At 38.0% G+C, this 27665-nt stretch overlaps 1 protein-coding gene across 1 annotated transcript in view; it reads right to left on the bottom strand.

The window, feature by feature from the left end:
* The window catches only part of LOC139723834 (uncharacterized), a 126844-nt gene that overhangs the window by 97567 nt on the left and 1612 nt on the right, over positions 1 to 27665 (bottom strand). The gene's annotated exons all lie outside the window — the stretch shown is intronic.

The raw sequence follows: 27665 nt of genomic DNA, 5'->3' as shown, positions 1-27665 counted from the left end.
TAAGAGAGTAGAGTATAGCTCATAAAAACAAATGCTGATTAAAGAGAGCATATACATATGTTGGCATTTCTTTCGAATCTTTCTCTTCTGCAGATAAGGCTGCATTGAAAACATGAAGTGAAATATTGCTGAGTTAGCAAGTCTCGAGTGCCAGAACGGGAAAAGGACAATATCCCCCCTTCGAGGGAATGCAGCTGGGCAAAAGTGAGGTCAAAGAAGTTTTGAACCCATCTAAGCAGAAAGCAACGTAAATGGTTGCTGGAGAAAAGTACAAAATCTATTTCTTTCAATTTGTGCTAGCTTTTGTTTTTGGTATACTTGTTATGGTTTGCTTTTAAAGGGTTGTAATCCATTGCTCACATCTCGAATATAAGATATCTTTAATGAGAATTTGAGGACAGTGAAATTCAGGAAGATTTGACACGATTTACAAAATGTCCTCTTTTCTTCTTAGAAAAGAGAATTGATCAATAACGTGGAATGTACTCATCAATACTTTTTAAGTATCAGCCAAGAATAGCAATGTTTGACACTTTTATGCAGAAAAAAAAATGAATTTTCGTCATTTTTTTTCATACAGTATACTTATCATTAAAGAAATCGTGAGAGGATGATAAATTATCATCTCGATCATATCAACTGTTCGAAAATTGTTTAAAATGTAACATTTTAAGCTAATCTTTAACGTTTTATATTTTCTTTGTTTCGAGACCGATTTTGATGAAATTTTCATCATTATGCTTGCAAATCATTTGTCTTTTTGGTAATCAAGTTATTTTTAGTCGAGAATCGCCGTTCAAGATACTGTTTTTTTCTGTGATTTTTTTTTTCTCAGTAAGTCAATCATCCTTTCCCCCCTCTTTTCTTTTTAGTTGTTCAAGCTCCCTGAAAGGTCTCTCCTCGGGGAGCAATTAAAAAAAAAAACCCTCCATGAACTCATATCGCACTACAGTTAACATCTCCCCTGTCCCCCTTCCCCCTCTATTTATGTATTTATTCTAAATCCTTTTCTCCCTACCCTACAATCATATCTCTTTCTTTTCTGTACTTTTCTCCCCTTTCTCATCTTCCCCTTTCTCTTTACCCCTTTCACACTCTTTTTCCTTCTCTCTCAGCCGTCTAAACAAACTGGCAATCATTTAATTACGTCACTCGCTCTATTTCCATCCAATCGTATTGCTTCCCCCCGCGTGGTGGAGCGCAGCGGTGGACTCACGTAGTCCCACGTGTACAATACCGCGTCGGCAAATTGGACTCTCGAGTGACATCCTATCTTGTAATCAAACAATTTCCTGAGAGCCGATTGGCAACTTCACTCTGGGCTGAGCTCTCAAAAAAAAAAAAAAAAAGGAAAATGAGCGGAGAAGGAGTGGAGTATGTTTTCGAGGAAGTACCCCGCTCTCGTTTCTTTTGGCCCATTGCCCTTGCATTATTTCTCTATTAATCCATTGCTTACGGGAGGCGGGTACTGCATGTATCAAATTTAGGGGAAATCACCACATTTCGAAAGGAGCGGGTTTATCAAAATTTCATTTACCTGTGCTGGGGGTCTTCTTGGCTAAGCAAATGGATGACTTTGAAAAGCTGTCCAAGACATCTTAAAAAAGATGTTGTATCCGTTGATGGTCAACCCCAGGGAATTTCCTTTTGATGCGTCTTATCTTGAAAAGTCGTGTGTTTATACTAACATAATCAACGTAATTCAATAAAATCAACGCGCATTTTCTAAAGTCAACCTTGTTTGCTTGTGTGCATGTGTGCATGCGTATGTTTTTGTGTGTGTGCGCGTGTGTGATCGATCGTGTTTGCACGAGTAACCTGCAATCGTTGCTCAACGGCGATGTGGTAATCTAACAGAAGGTATTGGGTTTCGTTTTTATGTTTATTCCGCAACTAAGAAGCTATTTTAGAAACTATTCTAATGGTAATTCATATGGGCTGACATTTCATGACCAAAACGTGATTTAATGGTATGTGTTTTGTATTTGCGTAAACATGATTACAAGAGCCTCTCTAGTAAAAAAAGAGAAATTCCTTTCCTGTTGCTTGTTTAGTATTTCTTCCTACAATGTTTATCATTATGGACTAGAATGTCTGAATCTTATTTCGAGTTCGCGGACAACCCCCCCCCAAAAAAAAACAACAACAAACAAACAAACAAAAAAAAACCCACCAAAACAAAACAAACACCCCAAAACAAGAACAACAAAAACAAACAAAGAAACAAATAAAAAAAAAAAAACCGAACAGACTGCACATCTAGATTTAGAGCATTTTGATTGGTGGACTACAGGCTACACCATCCGAAACGAGGAACCTTGAAAATGATACTGTCATCCGAGGTCTGCTAAACCTACTAAACCGACTAAACCTACACATTCCTATACAACCCCCGATGACGATCGCGGGTGGTTTGCGTACTGAGCTGTTTGAAAGTTTGAAGGCAGAATACAACACACACACGCAAAATGTAAGCGCGTGCATGCACATAGGTACACCCACAGAGACACACAACTTTAAACAGGTGTAAACTTTTACATATTAAGATCATCACGTCACACTACGAAAACTGTCGTTTGTTTTCGTGCCCTCTCTGATCTTTGCAATGTGTATCTAACGAAGAACATTAGCAAGGGAAAGGTTTTCCTTGCTTCGCCACCCCCATCCTCCTATGGAGCCCCGCCTGATCTCGGACCGATCAGATAAGCCACGCTATATGGCACGCTTCAGGACGACGAGGCATTGGATCTATAAATATAACTTCGTTTGCCATACGCGTGCTTATCACTGTTTGAACTAGGGTCATTAAGTTTGTTTTCATATAATAAGACAGCTGCATTTTCGCGACCTACTTTTCCTTCGTTCGTGATCCATTTCAGGTTAAGAGTTTTCACTGTCTTGCAGCCTATATTTGAAAACAAACTTTCGTTCAACGAAAAATCAAGTGTCATCTGGAATATATGTATCAATGTACGAAGAGATATGGATATCATTGTAAGTTCCTTCAAGCACTCTAGATTGGCACTGGTTGAGTAAACCTTCTTTTTCTCTAACGTTCTCTTATTTTGAAGCTTATCATTCTATCTGTGTCAAAGTGGAAAAATGGAATAGACAAACGATTAAGACGAAATTCAACTCATATCAAACATTCGACTTTTCTGAGAGTAAGCTCAGTCTTTTTCGGTGAGTTAGCCTAGTCGGTATAACGCGTCTGTCCATGATCCAAAGGAACCCCGGTTCGATTCCCGAGTCCCATTGAGCAATGTTGTGTGTATTCATACCGTCCCCTCTAGTAAGAGGCAAAACACTCTGTTCCTTGGATATAGGACATAAAATGGAGGTCCCGTGTGTGAGAGAGTCACAACTCATGCACGGTCCCGCCTTACATCCAACTGGACCCCATGGAAGACCAGCTATTGCAACAAAATACGGGCTATCCCGCCATCTTCTCACATGGAAATGAAACAAAGAAACAAACAAATAAATGCAAACAAACAAACAAACAAACAAACAAAAACAAACTGTTTTTATGCAGTGCATTGATACCAATGCGCCAAGAGAGATTTACCTTGTAATCTCTGTTTATCTATCTGTCCATCTATCTATCTATCTATCTATCTATCTATCTATATTTCTATCTACTCAGTATTTATCTATCTATCTATCTATCTATCTTTATTTCTATCTATCTATCTATCCATTTATCTATCTATTTTTCTATCTATCTATCTATCTATCTATCTATCTATCTATCTATTTATCTATCTATCTATCGATGTCATCTATCTATTTATCTATCAATCAATCAATCTATCTATCTATCTATCTATTTATTTATTTATTTATTTATCTATTTATCTATCTATCTGTCTACATATCTATGCTATCTATATCTATCCCCATATCCGCGGCGATGCTATCTGTTTTTGCGACGACACATTCTTTTGATACGATTGTCTTCCGACGCTCTATTCTGCGTAGAACACTCGGACAATTCAATTGGAAATACGACACTGACAAAACACGGTAATTGATTTGAAAGGAAAATACCTCAAAACATCGTTTTTCGGCATTGAAGATGGAGTATTCACTTAAAAACAAAAGCAACAACTATGGAAACGCCACATACTTATGTAAATGAAACGCCTAATAACAGGGCGTATATTATGAAACAACATAATAGTCTGTATTGCCCACTTTTCTACCCTTTGTAACGACGGACTTGGTTTCCTGACAACTAAAGTAGGGCGTGATGTAGCCTATATTGTAGGTGAGACATGATCCACCGACGAACACATTTCTTGACGAACCGGGTGCGAGGCAAGGGATATTCGCTGATTGCCCCGACAAATAAAGACAGTCCGATATGTTAAGTCATCCATCCACCCAGCCAGCCATCCATCTATCGGTCGCTGAAATTAGCTCCTCTTCTTTTTGGCTCAGCGCGATCCCTCTGGAGCAATACATGACGATATTTATGCTTGAGACATAATGATCACTTGAATTCTGAAATGTCCATTTCCTGTCTATACGTTTCATAGGATTTTTGTCTAATTTTAACTGTTTATCTTATTTCTCTTCTCTATTGCATATCGCATGTTATTTCAAATCGTGTGCGTCTGAGCTATCGCACTGATATCGCGCGAGGGACGATAAAATGTGTAGAGCGGCATGACGATATTATATCGCGCGGGCGATAAGTCCACATATCGTCTGCCGATACGTCATAAACCTTCAGACTAAACAAATACTTGTCAGCGTTATGTCACATACTTTTAGAATCGTTTACGTCTTCTACTGATTCGGTGGTTATCTCTTCCTAGTCTGTCTCATTTCTCTCCCCCTCCCTCTCTTTCTCTTCGTCTCTCATCGCTCTCATTTGTCTGTCAGTCGGTCTGTCCGTCTGTCCGTCTACCCTCTGCCCTTCTCTCTCTCTCTCTCTCTCTATTTGACATCGATCAAAACGGTAGCAGAGTAATGGGGGCGAGTGGATGCGACGAATCGTGCAACCGCCGAAACGCAACCTATGAGACCACTGTGCATTTTGCTTTCAAATCGCATACGATTGCAAGAGTTTGAAGACACGTCGCAGGTCGATACTGCATATCTTGTGACAGATGGACCTGTGCAACCGATCAGTCGCAATCATTCGCATTGCTGTTTCATGATAACCTTGTTCCTGTTTGTACAACGCATGCAATGCGATCCGTCTAGTGTGCCGAGACATACGACCACCGGTTCACGCATTACACTGCATGAGGATGTAGAGTAAACCCTGTCACACTTGTACGGCAGCACACGATTGCCCCTCCGTGTTCCACGCGACTTAGCTGCGATAGCCCCGACGTGCGATTCTGTTCTTATATACTCCTTTGCGACTGCGATACATTCCCTGGTCGAGATTTCGTTTTGTGCAAGCGGCTTCTTACCTACATTTATATCTTTAAAAAGGATCAATCATGAATCTACCTGTCATGATGACTATTACGAGTTTCCTGTTTTCTTGTAATTGTTCTATGTTTACCCCACACGCTTGTGTTATATGATGATTTTGTTTTAAGTATCATAATCGAATTTCCATTTTTATTTTCATGATAAGTTAAGAGAAAACACACCAGAAGAAGCCAATTTGGCTGTACGTAATGACATACAATAATGAATCAACTATCATGATTATTATGTTTGTTCTCCAAAGAAAATACCTTCCAGTACAAAAGAATTAAAAAAAAAAGTAAAGCGGAGAGAAATTTTAGGGGGTATGAAGTGAAGCATCATTCATGAGTTTGACCGAGTACCAGGTCTTTGTTCGTATGCCAGGCTCAAAAAGAAATAAAAAAAAAAAAACGTATTCATCTATACACTGAAGATAAGTCCCTGTGGGCTACAAGCAAATGGGAAAACATTAGAATAAATCCTTGATGATAAATTCAGGGTAATCTCAATGATGATTTTGCAAAATAAACCAGACGGCACACAACTCTTGTCAATTTAGATCGGTCCACATTCGTGTTGATAAGTGGTGTCATGAACAAGAAACTTGGTCTTGTATAAACTAGTAAACGGGAAAGTGTCTGTTGTTAGTGACAGAGTGATGAATGAGACTGGTGAAGGAGTCTAGTTGTCAGAAACGGATAACTGTTTATCTCGGCCCGGTGTGATGTTCCGCACAAGTCATTACCCGCGCCAATAAAAATATATAAAACTCCCGGCTTATCACACGTCGGCGTACCATACAATCTCGTACCTAAATACGTCATCTCACGTTCCGGCCTGCCATAACAAGATAGACAGATTGCATGAATCCCTTTGTCATTCTTCTCTCCTTACTTTCTTCTATCTGTCTCCTTCCTTCATTCCACAGTCATTCACGTTAACCTCAATCCATGCTATACTCTTCCTTCCCCCTTTTCCTGATCTTTTTCTCATTTCTTCTCTTTGATTAAACCCTTCTGTCTTACAGTCGCCTCATCTCTCACAGATATTTTGTCATCAACTTGTTATATTATGACTTTAACTTTCCCCATTATTACCTTACCAGCTCATGTAACTTTCATAAATACTAATGCGAATTCAACTTCATCCTCATCATCGGGAATCCTCATCATTATCATCACCTGCTTCTTCTTCTTCTTTTTCTTCTTCTTCTACATTACGTCCTCATCACGCCTTCTCCTCATTCTCTTCTTCTTCCTCCTCCTCGTCCTCCTTCTTCTACTACTACTGTACTACTATTACGACTTCTACTACTACTACTTCTACTGCTACCACTAGTACTATATTACTACTACTACTACTACCAAGGAGCTACTACAGACACACTACTACTACTACAACTACTACGACTACTACTTCTACCACGACTACTACGACTACTGCGACTACTACTACTACTACTACTACTACTACTACTACTACTACTACTATTATCATCACACTCCTGCTACTGCTACTTCTACTACTATACTACCACCAACACTACTACTACTACTACTACTACTACTACATGATCTTCTTTTCCCTCTTCCTCTTCTACCTCCTCCTCCTCCTCCCCTCCTCCTATGACTGTAGCTCCTCCTCTTTCTCAGCCCATTTTCATCTCGGACATTAAAACTGACGACATAGATGATGAATTTTCCTCTGGGGTTATGACGGTGGGGTAACATTTACACTTAACTGTGTTGGCCTTATTAATGAAATGAATTTGATATCTGTAATAGACCGCTGGCGTGGTAAGCTAGTTTGATAGGATGGAAATCATAATTCATCATCGACCAAAGACGACCGATTCTGGGTAAACAGACTTGCTTCAAGTACGTAGGTGTCGCGATCATGAATTTTTTTCAACGGTTTGAAAAGTTTGACGTGCAATCGATCGCGCGGATAGCAAACACGCATGATATATCGGTTATGAGACGTGCGTATCGAATTCGTGCAATTTAGCAAATAGACGTCTAGGAGAGTTCCACGTGATACTATACTACTGTACATGACTGATTGTTCTGCTAGTGTGGAATCTGTATCAAAATTCACATGTGGACAGAATGTCTGAGATATGTTCTGTAATACGTCATTAAGTGTGCTGAGTTTATGAAAAGAGAGGACTCTGTCTGGGGGAAGGTGACCGAGATATACTTACTGTATCTTCAGAATGCGTTAGATATTCCCAAGTTTACATTTCACTGTCTGAAATTAAGCATTGCATGATTATAGCTGAAGGGGGAGAGGGAGGCGTAAGTACCCCTGCTGCTCCCCCTCCAAAACAGACGATAAATTAAGTTGTATCTAAGTTATACAACAAAACAGAACAGAAATTGGAAAATAAAAGTAGCACGGAAGTAACGATTTGAACGGAGTACACAAAATTAATCGTGATTGAATGGAGAGAAAAGTTTCACAAAGTGGTGACAGATAGTAAGGAGTCGGCGAAAATCGGAAAAAAAAATCAGACAAAAACAAAACAAAACAAAACAAAACAAAACAAAACATTGTAACAACAATTACTACCTTTCCGAACACTGATAGATATGGAACACTGTGTCATATAACTAATATATTAGATTAAACTTGAACTTGGTCATAGAATTGTTCTGTATAAAAGTAATGATGATAGACGGCTTTTTGTGTCGTTTGCATGCTACGTTGGATAATTTGCAAAATTTTGCACAGGTTAACACTATCATCATATTTTCCATTACTTGTCATTTTCGTACAAACTTTCACCTAACCGATAAGCTCATTTTTCTGAGTTTTCCAAAGGAATCTGGGTGGGGGGGGGGGGGGGGGAGGGGTACTTTGTCAGGTAGCGTTACACCTGTCGGTCCACGCTTTATACAACGACTACTGAAGTATCTTGAATCGCAAACTGTGACGGGTTTACAACAGTATAGGTTGTCACCTGAAGGTGGAATTGGCCTATTTCTGGCCAAGTTCGCCCCTTGATGCCTCAAGAATGAGGCCATTAATCCCCGTGTGATGTATAGGATTACAAGTACATGTATCGGCAATCTGTGTACTCAGACAAATTTATGATCTTCAGTGTGTTATATTTACAGAGAGTCAAACACGGTGGTAGATATTACGACATTATCCGCGGAGGATCACATACTGTTCACTCGCAATACCTGCCGAGACCAGCATTCTACAATGTATTCAAACTGTTAACATCTACTCATCTAATGACTTACGTTTCACCACCCACTCCTCTCTTCCTATCCCTATCTTTCTGATGGCCTCGTATTTTCTCAATCCGAATTCTGTTACAATATCGACTTTGTGTTCTTGTTCATCAGCTCAACTACAATAAACTGTGTTTGGGACAATTTCTTTTTATCGGTTTCATTTTCCCCTTGTCACTGATTAGTTTCAGCTACACTCTTCCCATGTTAACACTTCGTCTCTTTGTCCTCTAAATGTTTTGGTCTGAATTTCTCATGCGGCAAATTATCTCTTGGTCTCCTTCGTTCCTCTGAAGTCTTTTCTCTAATTTCACCTTGCTCGCACTGAACTCATTTCATTTCCCATCTTCTTAAGTTTGTCCGACACCTGCGTCCCTATACAAGACGTCCTAACGGCCATGTCGTTATCCCGCCACACTAGTCAATCACCGTCCCATGAAACGAGCAAATTCATTGCGAAAATTCAATCAGTTGACCGCCATATTTCCAACCCTTCATCATCTTGTCTCTTCCACTACAGTGGATCTTCGACCTAAAACTGCTCGGAGGAAAAAAAAAAACCAAACAAAACGAAACAAAAAGCAGAAAAAAAAGAACCGAGTTCTGTCTTTCACGTGTCTCTTCTCTCCTTTTGCATGTCTTAAAGGGATGATACAGTATTGGTGGAGATGAGAATTGGGCTTTAACTTTTCGCGAGATACCAAGAAAACACTTATGAGATCCCACTCGTACGCATGCGCAGTCAATATTCGTCGCCCAGGCAAATCTCCACCTTATGATATAGTACAGAGCGTAACTACCATTTTAAGAGGAATTTAAAGTTTATTTGATGAAAAATCGGGTTTGCAATGACTGAAACATCCAAAAACAAAGTAAAAAAAAAAAGCGAACGTAAGAAAGTGTGGGTCCCACACTTTATTAGAATTGCTCTTTTTTGGATATCTCAGCCATTTCAAAACAAATTGTCATCAAATAAGCGTTGAATTCCCTATAGAATTATATGCTCTTTCATGTTTCATAAGAGGTTTCTCATTATCTCACAAAAAAAAAAATGTTAGAAACCTGAAATTAGGTCTCAACCAAAAGTATACCATCCCTTTAAAGTAAAATATCTGTTTAGAGAGAAACTCCTAAGACTGTATTTAAGATAACTGTTATAGTTAGAGTTAAGATACATTGAATTTAACCCTTTAGCAACTGAGGATTCCGTACACAAGGGCCCATTGTTTCCTAGAAAGTACAGCAATATTACTCTCACTTCAACAACTTTCTAAATTATGCAAAATAGAACACTGCATGTTTATTTCTATATATCATAAGTTATGTTTATTTGAAAGCTTATTTGAGACTTGTTTGTCACAGAAATAATTCTGACATACTTTTCTTGACGCTTGACCTCTTCCAAATTAAGTTATTATATACAGCTGTAGTTTATATGAAAACAATGAAAATAGTAAAGCATATAAAACTATATAATTATAAAAAGGGCCGACGGGCAGTTTTGGGTGTTTTAGTGCGTAATCTGACATTTGTCTGACGGCGGTTTCGGGCGATTCAGTTACAATGGGTTATACATTAATGGAGATCTTCTGACTCGAAGACATCATCTTCAAGGAATATTCATATTCTAATTATTTGTGGAAATGTGTGATATTTGAGTTTCCATGTATTTCTCTTACATTTTACTTTCCCTTATTATGGTTCTGTTCGCGGTAAGTGACTCATTTGAACATCGAACATTGAGTGAAGTGTCCTTCATAACAGTATGTTCAGTATAATGGTAGTAGTCTGAAAACACCCCCCCCCCCGAAAAAAAAGAAGAAAAGAAAAATAAATAAAACAAATAATTATGTGGCGTTCCCCTAGGATCCATCTTGGGTCCGCTCCACTTGTTAATTCACATTAATGACATTCATTTTGCATCATCATTATTTCACATATTATTAGGAGATGACACGAATGCATGTCGTTCACATGATTATTTTAATGAGCTCTTGGAGCCATTAGTATCTAATTAGACAATACATCATTTTGGCTTAAATGTAATGAGCTTTCATTTTAATGTAGGCAAAACTAATCTTATGTATTTTAAGACTGACTGTTTAACCGATTTTACACATGATGATACAATAAATGGTGTTGACTTCACAGGTAAAGATTAAACCCAATTCTCAAGTGTAGTTCATGTTGTTAAACGAAGTCAAAAATATCTTGAATAAAAGAAAAAAAAAACCTGCTTCTTCTCTGTTTTCAGTCAAGACCCTAATAAAGAAGCACTTACTGCTGAAATACAAACATAAATGATTGATTTCAACGTCAAGACCCGATTACGCTTTCTCTTCTCTTCTTCTTTAACAAATTAGAAGAACACCTCCCCCTGAACAATGGACACATTACCCACACAGTGAAATTTCTCAAAAACATGAACACTATTATACACCAGTGCAATTGTACACAGCACAAGCGTATGCAATTTCTCATAAATTTTACAAATTGGGAAACGTATGACATTCATTTTGTGAATCCTGCATACTCATATACGTATGCATTTTTTTTGGGGGGGGGGGGGGGAGTGGGGCGCTATCGCTTTAAGCAACTCCTTATGATAGTCTCGCCCTTTTGCATTAATCACAATTGTTATTGGTTTTTTTTTTAATCAAACAAGGATTTGTATCGAATATATTGTTTGTTTCATTATGTATATCGTACTATATAACGTTTGTTCGTTTATTACTTGACTATGTTGTCGTTTATGCCATATCATTGTTGTTAACATCTATAAAAAAAATGCTGTAAATCATCTGCAAACAAAAAAAATTCATAATTTTTAGGAAAAATCATTTATCACAAACTACACTTTCTAAAGATAAAATGGAACTGAATAATCCGACATTTAGATGAGCCAGCTCCACTGTACACGTACACACATGACTACTGACATAATCTGTGATGTTTACAACAGGGACGTTCAGTGCAGTAAATGTGCTTTTAGAGCTATCAAAATTCAGTTCGATTTAGCTTGCAAACCCATGCCTTCTCACAACATTCCAATCCCTCCCTCCCCCCCCCCCCCCCCCCCGCCCGTCCCTCGCCATGCTCGCTCATTACTTCTGTCTGTGTTGGTGGAATTTTTTTCACTCATATTTTTTTTTTTTTTTCAGTCAAATTAGAGAAAGATCTATGCCTTAATTGCTTCCTGCCCGAATATGAAGTCCTTTCCGATTCAAGGTTGCTATACGATCGGCGTATAGTCAGAGGAAGTTTTATATTATCATAATTATTGTCGCAAATAAAGAGCACTAAAAGCTTGTCATTTTGTTAGCTGATAATGAGAGAGTGTCAATTACGATCCTTTAAAGGTATTGTTTACTATTGGGAGCAGTATTTTAAAAGAAGTTTGAGTTATCACGTTTAATGCATATGTGTACGTCAGTTGTATCACAAAACATTTTACTATTTAAACATTTCGCGGTAAAACCTAAATTGTAAGGAGATAATGATTATCATAATTTTCTCAATATACCATAACTGCAGTGGGTTTATTCTAGAAACAATTTTGTTCACATTTTGTATATTTAACTATACTTGACACTTATTATATTGATTAACATTTTTTACATTGGTTGTTTCTATCCCTAACCCACATTTTAGAACTATATCCGTAAATGGTGAATAATGCCTTTAAGTCTAGTGAGTGCGTGAGTTGTGGATGATATAGGTTTGGTGCTGTTTATAAAGTAATGATAGCACTGTCTAAAAGTGCAGATTCACAGCACGTTCAAGTCTTGATTTTGGTAAGGTTAAAATTAAAAAAACCCAAACGGTAGAGGATTTTATCATAAGAACAAGACAAAACAAGAATTCTATGAAGTCTTTAAATGTTCACATGTTTTCACAAAAAAAAGTGATGACATTGACAACCACCTATTTATGCAAATTAGATGCAAATAAGATGAAGTGATGATGTCATGGCCTCACAAGTCTTTCAACAACCTCCATGAAGTCACCAAATTTTCTTGGCATTAATTTGTGGCTGCGTGGCAATAGCACGATATAGCAACAATGACTTTAAAAAGCTCCGTGGCAATAGCACGATATAGCAACAATGACTTTTAAAAAGCTAAAAAAAAAAGGACAAGAACTGAAAAAAAGAACAAGAACTAAAAAAAAAAACAGGACAAAAACAACGTTTGTTTTATTCTAGTATACTAACCAATTAGAGAGTTCGAATTTGATGAAATAAAATCGGGGGAAACGTAAGAAGCCTTATAATTACTTAGAAACTGAATTTCTTAGTTTGAAAAAACGGTTTCAGGGATTCGAAACGTCCACCAATCCGTTCGTCTAATTAACTATAATCATTCATTAACCCCAACTCAAAGATGGCACGAAATTGCAACTACAATGTCGGAAGTGTTCAGTGAAGAGTATAAGGTCTCCAAAGTCGGACCTCTGCATTATCATCTGATTCTTATTCTTTTTTAAAGTTTTTACCAGCTTATACAAATTCCTCCTCCTCTTCCTTCTTCTTTTCCTCCTCCTTCTTCTTTTCCTCCTCCTCCTCCTCCTCCTCCTCCTTCTTCTTCTTCTTCTTCTTCCTCATCTTATTCTTATTCTTCGAATCTTTCTTTCTTTCTTTGATTTCTCGAATGGCCTTTATACTCTGTCTCAAATATTGCTCTCTCAGCTGTTGCGCGGTAAACGAAGAAGATGTTATCGCCGTCTCCGATATAGGTATCGATTATGTCGTCTGCCCCACTGATTGGTTTTCGCGCGCTGCAAGGACGGCGAGACGGGCGGAGCGCCATAGAAGTCCTCGTATAGGTGAATGGAAAGGTGAGGGGAGGACGCGGATACTGTCTTAACATTTCGGTTTGGTGTTGCTTGAAATTCTATTCAGTTATCCATTTTCTACATTGTATACACTATATTCATAGAGGTATGACATAATGATAATGATGAAAGAAAGGGGGGGGGGGGAGGAGAAGGAGAGAGAGAGAGAGCGCGCGCTTTTGTTTTTGTTTTGTTTTTGTTTTTTCCGCGACCAAGTTAAACATAAAAAGACAAGTTACCATAGAACAGAATCAATGAAGATGAATCATTAACGTTAGTCAGAACGTCAAAATCCCTATATACAAGTAAAAAAAAATGTATTACAAAAACAAAACAAAACACATGTAAATGAAGGATTTTGAGCAACAGAGAAGTAATGATGTCATAATGACATGATGACATCATACTCGAATGTCTCATCATGATCAGCCCAGCATAGCCTCCTCGGCGAAGTTTTTTCCAGAGGTTTCTTGCCATTATTATCATCCTAAAGCATTATCAGCTAGTTATACCATGGACCAACAGTAGTAGGTCCATGGTCATACTTCGCATCCATAATGATGATTCACACGCGTAGGTCAACAAGAACATCGTGAGAAACGACGACAACGACGACAGCAGCAGCAGCAGCAGCAACAACAACAACAACAACAACAACAACAACAACAACAATAATAATAATAATAATAATAATAATAACAACGACGACAACAACAACAACAACAACAACAATGATAACAATAACGACAACAGCAACATCTCGTCCAGAGAATATGATGTGGATCTACGTGACTAACATGACTCGATTTCATGATTTGACCGTTCAAAATCTTGTCTAATACACCACAGTGATTTCCAGATGGAGTGGGGAGGATAAAACCGGTTTGTCGGATGACGTACAACCTGAGTTTGAAAAAAAAAAGACTACACCTTTACAGATTTATTTCCCCGAAGGAATACCTGTCAATGTTTGTAGCAAGCATTATCCTATAATGCTGTCACGGCGCTACACTATACTCTCACTGATTCCATTTTGATGGCGGACACATTTAGAATGACACAGTCGCACAGTATGCGAAGCGTTACAACATTTGATGTTAAAGGTTCTGGGTTAGGTTTGTCACAGACGAGATATCCGATCAGGAGCTCTTTGCTTCACATATTTCTTGAAACTCATTCAGGCAACAACAAAACATTAAACCACATTACTCTTCCATTCGAATGCTTGATTCTTAACGCCATTATTTTTGCATTCATCCTGCTTAGGCACTAGGTAGCTATACCCCGGGGAGCCAAGGTTTCTTTTTACAACGCATTCGGAGAAGGTGACGCCGTAGACTTCTGAGTTGTAATTACCGTTGATGGCGCATCATTATTACTAATTCACGAAATTTTTCCCCAAGCGCGCAGTGCATGTTCTATTCGGAGCATCCGCTCATTATTTTTGACAGTAATACCAGGGGAGCGAAGGCCATTTTAGCAGAAAAGAGCCAAGATCGGAGCCAAGCGGGAACCTGTCCTATAATTTGTCAGAGAGGTGACTCTCTTTTTAATGGAGTTTACAATGATAGTCAACCCAATCTGTTTATAATTCATTATTGCACTTTCTTTACGAGTGGCACGCAGTTTTCGGCAAGTGAGTGCGAGGAAAATACATGTTGAGATTTCGTCAGCTCTTTTCAAAAAGTGATCCAATTCCCTTGTGTTAGGATGGAAGACTCCTTCCTCAGTACCGTCAATTGAAAATCGCGATGTATTTTTCTCATAGGTTGAAAGGTAAAGCTATTATTATTATTTTTATTATTATTGTTATTATTCTTATTATTATTACTATTATTATTATTATTATTGTTATCATCACCGTTATTATTATCATTATTATGATTATTATTACTATTATTGATATCATCGTTCAATGATTTATTTATTTCTTAAATTGATATTTCAACAAATACAAATAGAAAATCTAAAACTATTCTAGTTTGATTCCTTTATCTCCGGACTATCTAAAGGGTCTAGTTATCCCTATCTACCCCTGCTGCTATATACAATAAATATAAAGGCTACTCAGTTTAAACTTAATGGCGAGAGGTATGTTTCGTCATTCCACTTGAAGTCGTCTTCATGGCGATGTTCTAGGCACATCGAATGTGATACAACAGTGATCGATTCAAGAAAGCACTGCTTGGGCGCGATTTCGATACGGTGCATGGCCGGGTATTGTAACCGTGAGACAGATCTCAACCTAGACCCCTCCCCCCCCCCCCCCCCCTCCCGTCTCGTTCCTATAGCCACTCCCCTGAAAAGTCCACTGCGTTTTCATCATACGTTTCCTTTGCGAAACAGAATAGCAAAACCCGTAAAGAAGCTTGTCAGCAGATAGGATCAGGTAGCAAGTTATGAATGGCTTCCTACAGCACGTTCCTAATGCTCGTTAAGTGCCTGTAGGGCATTTTAAGTCGCGTTGAGATTTGGTTCTGTCCAAAGGTCTGACAGCTTTGTTCATCTGCTTATACTTTGTTCATTATTTTCATCTTACCACAGTGAATGCCTGCTTTCAGTGATGGAAGCAGTGTTTTTTATCTTTCTTTATATTTTGTTCAGGGAATATTGGCATTAAGTTTCAAAACGATGAAAGCAGCTTTGCATTTAAAAAAAATCCAATGAATAAAAAGTTAAGTTTACGTTTCAAATTGAATTTTGAAAATGTCAATATTTTTTCATATGAAATGTGTATTAAAATTCAAAACTCAAATATGCCAAGTATGAAAAAAAATAATAGAGAACTGTGAAATTTGGCATGGAATATCATGCTAAAGAATGTAAATTTCGAGAGTTCTTGATATCGAAAAGTTTTGATACGACTGAAAAAGTTTTGATATATCATTTCTTACTCATGACTCATAGTCATTTACCTTCCATCAGCTAAATTACACCAAAACTACTTTACAGCTGATGAGTACATGATGTCATGTCTGTTCCACTGGTCTTGAGGTTTTATAGAATTTCGTTGGAATGGTGTATTACTGTAGGGACGTATGTTCTCTTTAAGTCGCACGGCCAAAGTGAACTACAGCCCCCTCGGTGAACTTAAATATAATCATACTGCTGAGGCCTTCCAACGAATGAAGCTCTCTTCTCGTTAAACTGAGAAGATTACCTCTTAAATATTATATGACAAATCTCTGATGGTCAATTTCACTTTGGTAGCCACCGCTACTTCTGTGAGAGAGAGATATACATTATAAGGCAAAGCAGCAGACAGGCTGAAAATCAATTTGAAACGTCGCTGATTAGCAGCAACCCTATCAATTCCTATAGACTGGCTGTCTTATTCCCCGGCTTTCATTTCAAACACATCATCATGCTTTCTCAGACATGGACATAACCCATTCAGCAGATGCATAAGAAATATTGCATAATTTCTCCCGTGGCATCAGTATTCTTTCTGACACTGTGCAGTCATAACTTACAGGTCCGTAACTTACACTCTTTAGACACTCTCTTTGATGAATATTAAGTGATGTGAATCACATTTAATTTTAATCACGGAAATCGGCGCTTGGAGAACCGATCTCTGCGAGATTCGGGAATCCTTAGGAACTTAGAAAGGATAGTGTGTATGTCATGGTTGGTGTGTGTGTGTGTGTGTGTGTGTGTGTGTGTGTGCAAGGATGTGTATGTGAGGGTGTGTGTACTGTATGTGTGCAAGAAATAACATAGTCTTCATATGCTGAATTTGCAAAGTGTGTGTTACTTTTCATTGATATCTGTGGATGTATACAACACTATAATTTGTGTGGAAACTTAATAAATGAAATGAAATGAAATGAAATGAAAGAGATAACCAGAGAAAACAAATGTCTGTGTGTGTGTGTGTGTGTGTGTGAGTGTGACTTAATATGTGAGTATCTGAGTGTAAGACAGAGAAAGCGTGTGTATGTGTGCGTGTGTATGCTTGCATGAGAGAGAGAAATGTAGTAATCACCACGACGAATCCCGTGTAGAAATTGAAGCTCTCACCAGTCCTCCGTTCTTGTATCACTTTATCTTATAAAATGGGCTTTAGAATCTCTGCAATCTGATTGGTCAGTTATCATGCATTGATTTTTATACTGATCCACACGGAGCCATGCGCCCGGTAAAATCCGAACGCATGGCTCAAGCCGTGTATAGCATTGTATAGGTGTATACACCGGAGGAGCTTGATGGGGAAAAAGGTTGAATTTCATTAATTTACGGGCTCGTTTTATATAACGAATGATGCACAGGTTTATTTCGTGGATCAGTGAGAATCGGATGATCTCGTTTAACTTTGGAAACAGTCTAAAGCCCTCTCGCTGCGCTCGCAGGTTTAAGCAGTTCCAAAGTTAAACTCGCGAGTCCAATTCTCACCGATCCACTCTGTCCTGTGCATCATTTTGTATACTAACGGCAATCATTTAAATCATGTTCATTGCACTCTTACTATGAAGCCATATAAAGCAATATTCATGAAAATGCAATCTCATATCAAAATTGCATGCATTATTGGTAAAATTACAGAGTTACATCAAAAGAACACCAGAGTAACGTTCAATCAAACAAATCTTGTGAGAGAAGTCAAAAAAAAGCCTCTGCCTTTTAATAGATTCTTCAGATTCAGGGTTTTCGTAATTACAGATATGCACATGCACATCTGGTAACTTTTTTCATGCTTTTACCAGATCTACACCCCCATGGCAAATGTCAAACATCGGTACATCGTACTCCTCTTCTTATCTCTTGGTATAGCTATCTGCTCCAGCTATCACGGTGGAGAAATTGGATCGTAGTGGGTATCGCAGACGATCGCCAAATCACGCTCCAGTTTCCACGCTAATCCGATCAGATTCTCTGGGCTTTCGATGTCACTTTTAAAGATATACTATTTGGAATTGTGGCGTCTTAACCAAAAACAAAAATGAGTAAAATTTTCAACAAATGTGTTTAGAGAAAGTCAATGTGGTAATGAAACCCTCTTTATGATAACTATCATACATTCACAGTTAAACGCGCACTGTTATTACCAAGGTATCTATGAACTAAAATCTACATGGTATTAAAGCGTTTAAGAAAAGGTTCAGTCTGACGATTATGTTGTGGGGAATATAGATTTGCATAGTAAATCTGTTCACTCACAGATCCCCCTTGTTTGAAGACACAATTTATTTTTCGCCTATTACACACTGATAGAATGGAAAAAATATGTGCTTCTCAGATTTGAAATATTAAAACCATTGCTGAAGAGTACCTTTAAAATGTAGATGAGCGGAACACTTGTGAAGATCGCGCTGATCTTTGATCATGCGTGGAAGAATATGAAGTGCGTTCACTCTTCTTCCGTTTTTTTTCTTTTTTTTTTTACAGCGCCAAAGCTAATCTCTAATCTCTCCCTCTCTTTTCCTCTCTTTCTCTCCCTCCCTCCATGTATCTCTGTCTTCTTCTTTCCGTCTGTCTGTTTGTCTGTCTCTCCCTGCTTTTCTATCTTCTTATTTTTGTGACTTCTGTGCGATCGAAGCACATAGGAAGCAATCACCAAACAGGCAGTTCGCAGTTCCGCTTTGCGCATGAGCAGAAAAAAAGGTCATTCGTACCAACAGGCATGTTGTTTTTTAAATTCACTAGCTGGGATAAGCATCTGCGATGTAATGATTATTCATGCAATCCTTATAAATGCTGCTTGCCAGCACATCCACCTGACAGCTGAAGTTGTATTTGGCAATATCAATATAAAGAGATTATTAATACATTCAACGCAAAATGAAATTTGGACGCTTTCCCAAGTGCTAGTTGACGGATCATTCTGATCAGCCTTGCCCTGGCCTTCGTACATCTGGCCTTACTGTCCAGATGCCCATTACACATCTCAAGGGATGCGGAGACCGGACATTTTCCTCTATCGCTCCTCGCCATCTTTGCTCTGTGAAACTGACTCACTTCAATAAGCCTCACTCAAGACTCACATTTTTTTCACCAGGCATTCAATCGCTAACCCTCTATACTAGGGGGACTCTGCGCCTTTGCATGTTTCTACAACAGATATATGGCGCGATACAAATGCTGTGGATTCCTCATCATCATCATTATCATTATCATCATCATCATCATCACCACCACCACCACTACCGTCATCATCATCATCTGGTCTACACAAGTTCATTCCTTTGCTTGAACAGGATTGATGAATCCAATAAATTGTTGCGTAAAGCTTGATAATGCATTATATCGCTCTGAAAAAACAACAACAAACAAGCAAACAAGCAAACGAGTTAAATGCCTCTAACCGACCGAGAAAAAAAGAAGAAAAGGAAAGAAAGGTCATTCGTACCAATGTGCCCATGAGCTAACCCGAGCTGGCTTATAACACCTGTAAATTGGCAACAGTCGGTGCTCACAAAGGAAAGGACATTGAAGGAAGCGCGCCAAATGTATGTCTGGAGATAAACTTAGGTGCACTTGCGCACACGAATTCACACCCACTTATTACATTAACTCCTTTGAACGGCAAGGTACACGTAAGAGAAAATAATGTTATCAATACTTCTTGGAATGTGATGAAAAATCGTAATAGAAAAGAAAGCTTAACTTTCTTTTCTTCGTTTTTTTTTTACTCTACTGTCAATAGCGTTATACAGATGTCATCTATTCACACTACTATTAATTTGCCTGTCTGAGCCTGAGCCTGAGGCTGTGATGTTGATGTGAGGGTGAAATGAAAAGTTAAATATATTTGTTTTTCTATCCTATCTGTCTGTCTGTCTCTCTCTTTCTGGAAGATTTTCGTGGAAAAAATGTAGAACATTGATTAGATGGATAAAACTTAACAAACTTTTAAAACAACTTTAAAAACAAAAACAAAGGACACGTCAAACGTTGATAAAAGTTTTAGATTTTGCTCCCATGCTGCGAGGCAAGGTGATGTAAACTGGGAATGAGGCGCATGAAACAGATAAGAGTAAGACGTAACTGAGTTCTTATAAATGGACAAATTTATCACTCACGGCAACCCCTCCCTCGCCACCTGGTGACAGCGAATCGAATAACCACAACTCTTTTGATATGAAGATTATGTCGACATTTTCTGTACAGATGCTATAGGCACTAAAATAAACAGGTAATCAGATAATAAGCCTGTGGTTTGATTGAATGTCGTGCACGTGCTGATGTGACGATGTAAGCAAGAGCTCGTCGGAATCACCGTGTGCATGCGTTTCGACTTTGATGTGGATTGAGATCGAGAACATTGAATAACAAAAACCAAAACAAAAATCAAAACTATGCTTTCATACTGTGTCAATTAAATTGACATTATGATTGAAATTGAACCCTAGAGGGGAAAAAAAAAGAAGAGGCATAACCGGTTACGAGTGACATGTGCTCCACGTTGCGGTTGACTGTTATGTAGACAGAGTAAACCGATACCATGATTATATCGGTTGTAAGTGCATCAAAATGGGATGTGAAATAACAATGCTATATAGATTTTCAATTTGCACACACATGTTTTGAGGAAACAGTAATGATCATAATTACATACAATGCAATGCACGTGACATGATGGTGATAGTGATGATGATATTCAGTCTACTTATCGAAGTTAACTTGATCAAGCGTGGGGTGGGTAGGGAGGGGGGAATTGACTGGGATGACCTATTTCAACTGTTTTGAAACCCCAAGGAAACACAACTAGGTTTTGTTATGCACGGTCACAAAATCGTCATCAAATCAAATTTAATATCAATTTGTGTGACAAGATGATGATGACATTAAGGAAATATTGCAGTCGCTAGATCATCGACCAAAAATGTGAGTTCCCCTTGAAAGTCGTCTATTCGATTGTATCTCAATAGCTCAGTGCTACATATCTGCCAGGACTGTCACAGGTGTCGTTCACTTAAAAACATGAAAAACCTCCTCCCTTGGAAGCAGAATCGAGATTATGAGAAGATTGGTAACCCCTCTTGAAATATTACTGTCATTATACAGACACTACTCAGGATCCATCTTATGGACAAAATCTCTTTATAGAAAACAGAAACCTTTCTTCCTTTTAAATTCTCCTATTGTTCAAAGAATTTGATGATCATTATTGGTGGTGTTTGGTTTCTTGACCGGATGTGAAGGAATAGTGATTCGTATGTAAATGTGATCTGTCAGTGAATTTTAGAATATCCGGTGAGATGCATACTGATGTTCAGAACCATATTACAATTTCTTGATCAGACTGCGTCAATTATTAGTTTAGTAAAAGTTTAAATAATCACATGCGCTTTACAAAGCAAGTCAGAGAAAACAGCTGCCATGCCTTGCATTTTGTTAATCAATTCTTTTAAAATTCTTTACTGCCGAGTGCCTTGCATTTTGTTTTTGAAATATGACGATGAATTACAGTCAGCGACAAAGGAGAACTGGCTTACTTCTCTTTTAGCTATTTTGCTTCAAAGTTTTCGGAAAGGGGGCTGATTTACTGAATCGTGTACAGTTGACATTGAAACAATTTGGAAAATACTGGTAGGAAGTTTTGTTTTCAATTCAGTTAAGAAGAAAATAAGGGTGAATTACTTACTGTACTATCTACAAAAAGAGTAAAGTTGTATTAAATCATCAGTGATAATCAAGAATATAAATTGTGACAGATATCACTAATCTCAAATAAATAAATAGAAGCAGCACCATACTGTAAGATGAGTGCAACTGCATTTCTTGAAGATACATAATACTTCATTTCAACGGCGATTCTGATACATTCTTTAAACAAAAGAAGAGTCGTATTATAGGTACAAGTATTTGATTTTCCGTGTTTGGACTTTATTTTTCCTTCACGGAGGACTGTTTTCCTACGCATCTGATACTGTGCATTCTAGCACAATAGGCGCATTAAATCAATCCCATCTGTATAGAAGAGATGGATCTTGCCTAATCAAGCATTCAAAACATAATCATATCTACCGGTTTGCAAGAAAAAAATGTTATAAACGTACACTCGGGCTATTAAGAACATTCCCCTTTTCACGGAAATAAGGGTGATTACTGTTTACTGATGTCATGATGAGGTGGCCCAATATGTCATGGAAAAGGTCACTGTATCGCAATTAGTATATAACGCCCACGTTTTCAGTTTGTGTTTTGCTTTGTGTTTTCTCTTTTTAATCCACCCACATAATATGACTACCATGCTATATCTCATGGAAATACCCGGGCAACTCTCCGAGGATCTGTGAAACAAATCGCTGACACGCAAACTTCACACGATAACCGACAAAGCTTTAATGGATAGTAATATCAGACGAAGAGAATGATAGAGGTGTCACTTATGTCTGACCTCTGATATACAATAAAACCTGCCTTAGAGGCCATACACTCGTCATAGCGGCCACCTGTAATACTTTTATTCGACTAATAAAAACAATTCCCTCAGAAAGGAAAGTCACGTTAAAGATGCTGTCTGTAGCAGCCACTTGTATGTATAAAAACCGCCACTTTTTTTCTATCTCCTTTAGGTGGCCGCTATAGACAGGTTTGACCGTAATACAGAAATATTATGATATAAGAGAGCTAGGGTATATACTGTGTCCAGTGAATCCACAACTCGGCGATATCATTCGCAACCACATGCATGCCTCAGATTGGTAGAAAGTAGTGATGATGTCATCACCACACGAGTCTTATTCAAACTGTATAGGTACACAGAATCTTCGCTGAATTTCTGTTTTTGTTAGGCATAAAATTCAATATGAATGTTATATGTAACTCTGCATCACAAAATCATCAAAAAAGGTCGCCAAACACGGGTTTTCAGTTAAGAGCAGATTCTGAAAGAGCAGACTGTAAGCTTTAAAATGATATTTCATTCAATACAAATGGACATTTCCAACACATCTACTCATTGGAAAGAAAAAAAAACACTTTGGAAAAGTGTGTACTGAAAAAAGAGGCTTTGAAATTTAAAGCATATTCAAGTGCTTAATCTCAATTGCGGTGCTCTGTGCTATGACTGGTCGAACAAAGAAGAGGATATTAAGATAGCAGCATCTATATAAGGGCATCATCAAATCATAAAAACAGGAATGTTTGCGCACTCATTGAGTACACTCTGTTCATGATTCACATGACTGATATCAACTTTCAATGCAATAGCATCATAATTGTCAAAAGTTAATAGAATTGAAAGTAAAAAGTGTTTCAATGGCTTCTCGTGCTCTAAATCCAATCTGAGAAAGTCTAAGTTAGACCGAAAAAGTGTTCTTTTAAAACGGCAAATCAAACAAAACGAAAACAATTTCCCAATCGTTTTATGATATTAAACTTTTAGAATACATACAAGTAGAATTGTTCCTTTATGTTAGAAAACGAATGTTATAATCTCTTACTAGGCTGACCTATTTTAACTGCTTCGAGTCCTCAAGAAAGCACATCTTTGTATTGGTTTTGTTTCATGTACGGTCACATAACAGTCTCCAAATCAAAATATTAACTTAAGTAACAAGGTAGCAAATATGACCTTTCAGGAAAGGTTGTAGTTGCCAGATCAGCGACCCAAAAAATTGATGTAACGATATTCTGTAATATGCACTAACTTACCAATGAGAAAACTGTGATGTGGTAACATCATTCGTTGAAAACACGTGACATTTCACATTTCATAATTTTTTTTTTTTAATTCGGTGTCCAATTCTGACAAACCTTCTGTCATTCCGTAAATCAATTTTTCTTGCACTGCACTAATTAGTGTATCATACCTACTCAGATTATGACTAACCCTTAGTCTTACCACCTTTAAAACGACCTATATTTGAACGATCACAAACAAGGTATTGACGAAGTACTAGGAGTGAATCTGCTCTTTTTAGAAGCGTCGCGATCTTGAATTACACGTTACTAACCGCAAACCTCAAAAGTGTTTCTTGAAAGCAGGTGTGACTGCGAAGTCACGGTGAATGTATACACCTAGTCACACGACACGGCAGTCACACCTAGTGTATTTGGGACACGGCCAAACACACGAGTGGGTTTATGACACCAATGACACGTGGCTTGCTATAATTATGATTGCATTATGGTCGCAAAAAACACACCTATCACTTGGAGAGCTATAATGATAACGGCAAACAAAATTTCAAAATGTTAAACCTTTATTTCATCACCTCATTTTTATTGTTCGTTTGAAAAAAAAAAACAGAACACCCTGTATAGCTTCTAAAAACGGGAAAATAGGCATTCATGTTTTTAAATGTTTCTCTGCTCTGATTGTTGACCAGTTATGTATATTAATCACTATATGAACATTTACTTTTTGTATGATGGTTTTATATACTTCAATTAAAAAAAGAAGAACGAATTTGGAAGAGGATCCATGCAGCTTATTACATCCAAAGAAGATACTATTTGGGATTAAGAAAGAAAAAAATTATCCGTGCATGCTACTGACTATAACTTTATTATTTAATTCTCCATGGCGTCTTCAAATTCGCGATTGATAATGAAATAATAATGGTTTCGCATACACGGAAACAATTGCCCAACAGAGGCAGTTTAATTAGTTACACAGTCAACATTTCTGTCATACTGTTCATCGTTGTCATTTTCATTATGGGTGCTGGGGTCTATTTCACTAACGTGGGAACTATATCGAGCCAAACAATGAACTTAAAGTTGGGAAAGATTCAGATCAGTCCTAGTTGGAAGGATTACAATACAGGCATTCAAGACGTTTTTAGAACGTGCCAAGGTGGGCGCAAGATATTGTTCCCAAATGGCTTAGTGAAACAGTTCCTGTAACTTCCAGCGAGGATAAAAAAAAATGTGCCTAAGATCTGTTAATTGAACTTAGGATTGATTTTAAAGCTTGGTGAAAGTTGCCCCAAGTGTCATCACCTCGTCGTCACGGTCGATCTCATTATACAAAATTAGACAGGAAGTTTCGCTGTCACACAGCGTAAGAAACAGGCAGCTATTTTGGGATATTTTATAGGTCCTAGATAAACGTGACATTATTGTGTATGTTTCTGACATAATTTTTATACTTTTTTGTGTTCGGACAGTCATCATTATCTATCACGACGGATTAGTGACATCTGGTTGACGCATCTAATGATTACTCACTGCATAGTACACTAACGACAGTTGATGTAATCATGACAACTTAATCTTCTCAGAGAGCTCACAATGTGTCTAATTTTGTTTAGGAAAGGTTGCCACCCCTCATTAGATCATCAAGAAATAGGCATATCCTCCCGAACACGCAACTTTGTCTCCCCTCACTGACGTCAAAGTTAAATATCCATAATTATGTAACACCCACTCACACATACCTTCAGGTAATACTTTAATTCTTGTCCAGGTGCACAGGGCCCATCAAGCCCATTATGAGTTTTGTCTGTGCCCTTCCACAGCGATTTTTACTGATATTTGCATGTCAGATACAGTGCACTTATCAGATTTAGATACTTGATTTAAATCACGATTTGAACGATGATCAGGTTTTACACACGCGGATGCTATGAAAGGAAGCAACGGCTGCTTGTCAACGATCAGCCGATGGTTTTATGTCCCCATCAAAGGACGTATGAGACATTGAGGTTGAAGAGCCTTGCTTCGCCCGAGGCACAGCCGCTGCTGCAAGGGAATTCGAACCAGTGACATCAAGATTGACAACCCGTGGTGTTATCCACTGAGCCAATTTAATTGATAGACTTAATAGGTTTACATATATATATATATATACATATATATATATATATATATATATATATATATATATAGATATAGATATAGATGTATGTGTTGGCAACAAAACTTGCACGGAAGACGTGGCTGCGATGTTGAGTTGCAACCATTCTAATTGGGCTTTCGGGCTGCCATGTTCAAATTTAAGCCATTGCTAGTGTCAATATATACAATATTATATATATACATGTATATATATATATATATATATATATATACATATATATATATATATATATATATATATATATATATATATATATCAGGCGCGCCGGAAGCAGTTTTGGATTGGGGGGGGGGGGGGGCAAACATTGGAGGGGGCTCAAGATTAGACCATGCATATGTTACACAATATACACATACACATACACACACACACACACACACACATATATATATATATATATATATATATATATATATATGTAAAGTGGCGTACGGTGGGTCGAAACATGGGGGGAACCATAAAGTAATTTTGACGGTCTGTATGCTTGTGCGTGTGTACGTGAGCAATAATGGGACTACAATACATTACGGAATGTGATACATTCAACAACGCAGTCATTCAGCAACATTGTAAGTTTTCCTTTACATGGATTATGGAATGACGGTGTGAAACGATCGACAAATTATATACTGTCAGCAACATATAAGGTGAATGGCATAACAATAAAATGTGAGCGAGCAAAGCGAGCGAGCTTGAAAATTTTGATATTCTACAGTTCCAAAACTGGAGTTTTAATTGTAGCTATATTTCGCTTTGGAAATAAATGGGGGCGCATCGGGCGCAACTGCTGGCAATTATTGGCAGCAACATTAGGAGAATGGCATAACGATTCAATGCGAGCGAGCGAAGCGAGCAAGCTTGAAAATTTTGACATTCTACAGTCCCAAAACTGGGGTTTGTAGCTATATCTTTCACTTTGGAAATTAATGGGGCGGCGCATCGGGCGCAACTGCTGGCAATTACTGGCAGTAACATTAGGAGAATGGCATAACGATTCAATGCGAGCGAGCAAAGCGAGCGCGCTTGAGAATTTTGACATTTTTACGGTCCAAAAACTCCCGTTTGTAGCTATATCTTTCGCTTTGGAAATTAAGGGGGGGGGCATCGGGCGCAACTGCTCGCAATTACTGGCAGCAACGTTAGGAGAGTGGCATAACGATTCAATGCGAGCGAGCGAAGCGAGCGAGCTTGAAAATTTTGACATTCTAGAGTCCAACAACTGCCGTCGTAGCTACTTTTTTCGCTTTAGAAATTAAGGGGGAGGCGCACCGGGCTCAACTGCTGGATGCGAGCGAGCGAAGCGAGCGAGCTTGAAAATTTTGACATTCTACAGTTCAAAAGCTGCCGTTTGTAGTCATATTTTTTCCCTTTTATTCATATACTTGTATATACATATTTATTTC

This window comes from Diadema antillarum, unplaced genomic scaffold (assembly GCF_040938485.1).
Source record: "Diadema antillarum isolate AM-2024a unplaced genomic scaffold, OU_Dant_1.0 scf00000201, whole genome shotgun sequence".
Taxonomy (NCBI): Eukaryota; Metazoa; Echinodermata; class Echinoidea; order Diadematoida; family Diadematidae; genus Diadema; species Diadema antillarum.
The sequence above is the reverse complement of the archived record's forward strand: the minus strand, read 5'-3'. Positions and strand labels throughout refer to the sequence as shown.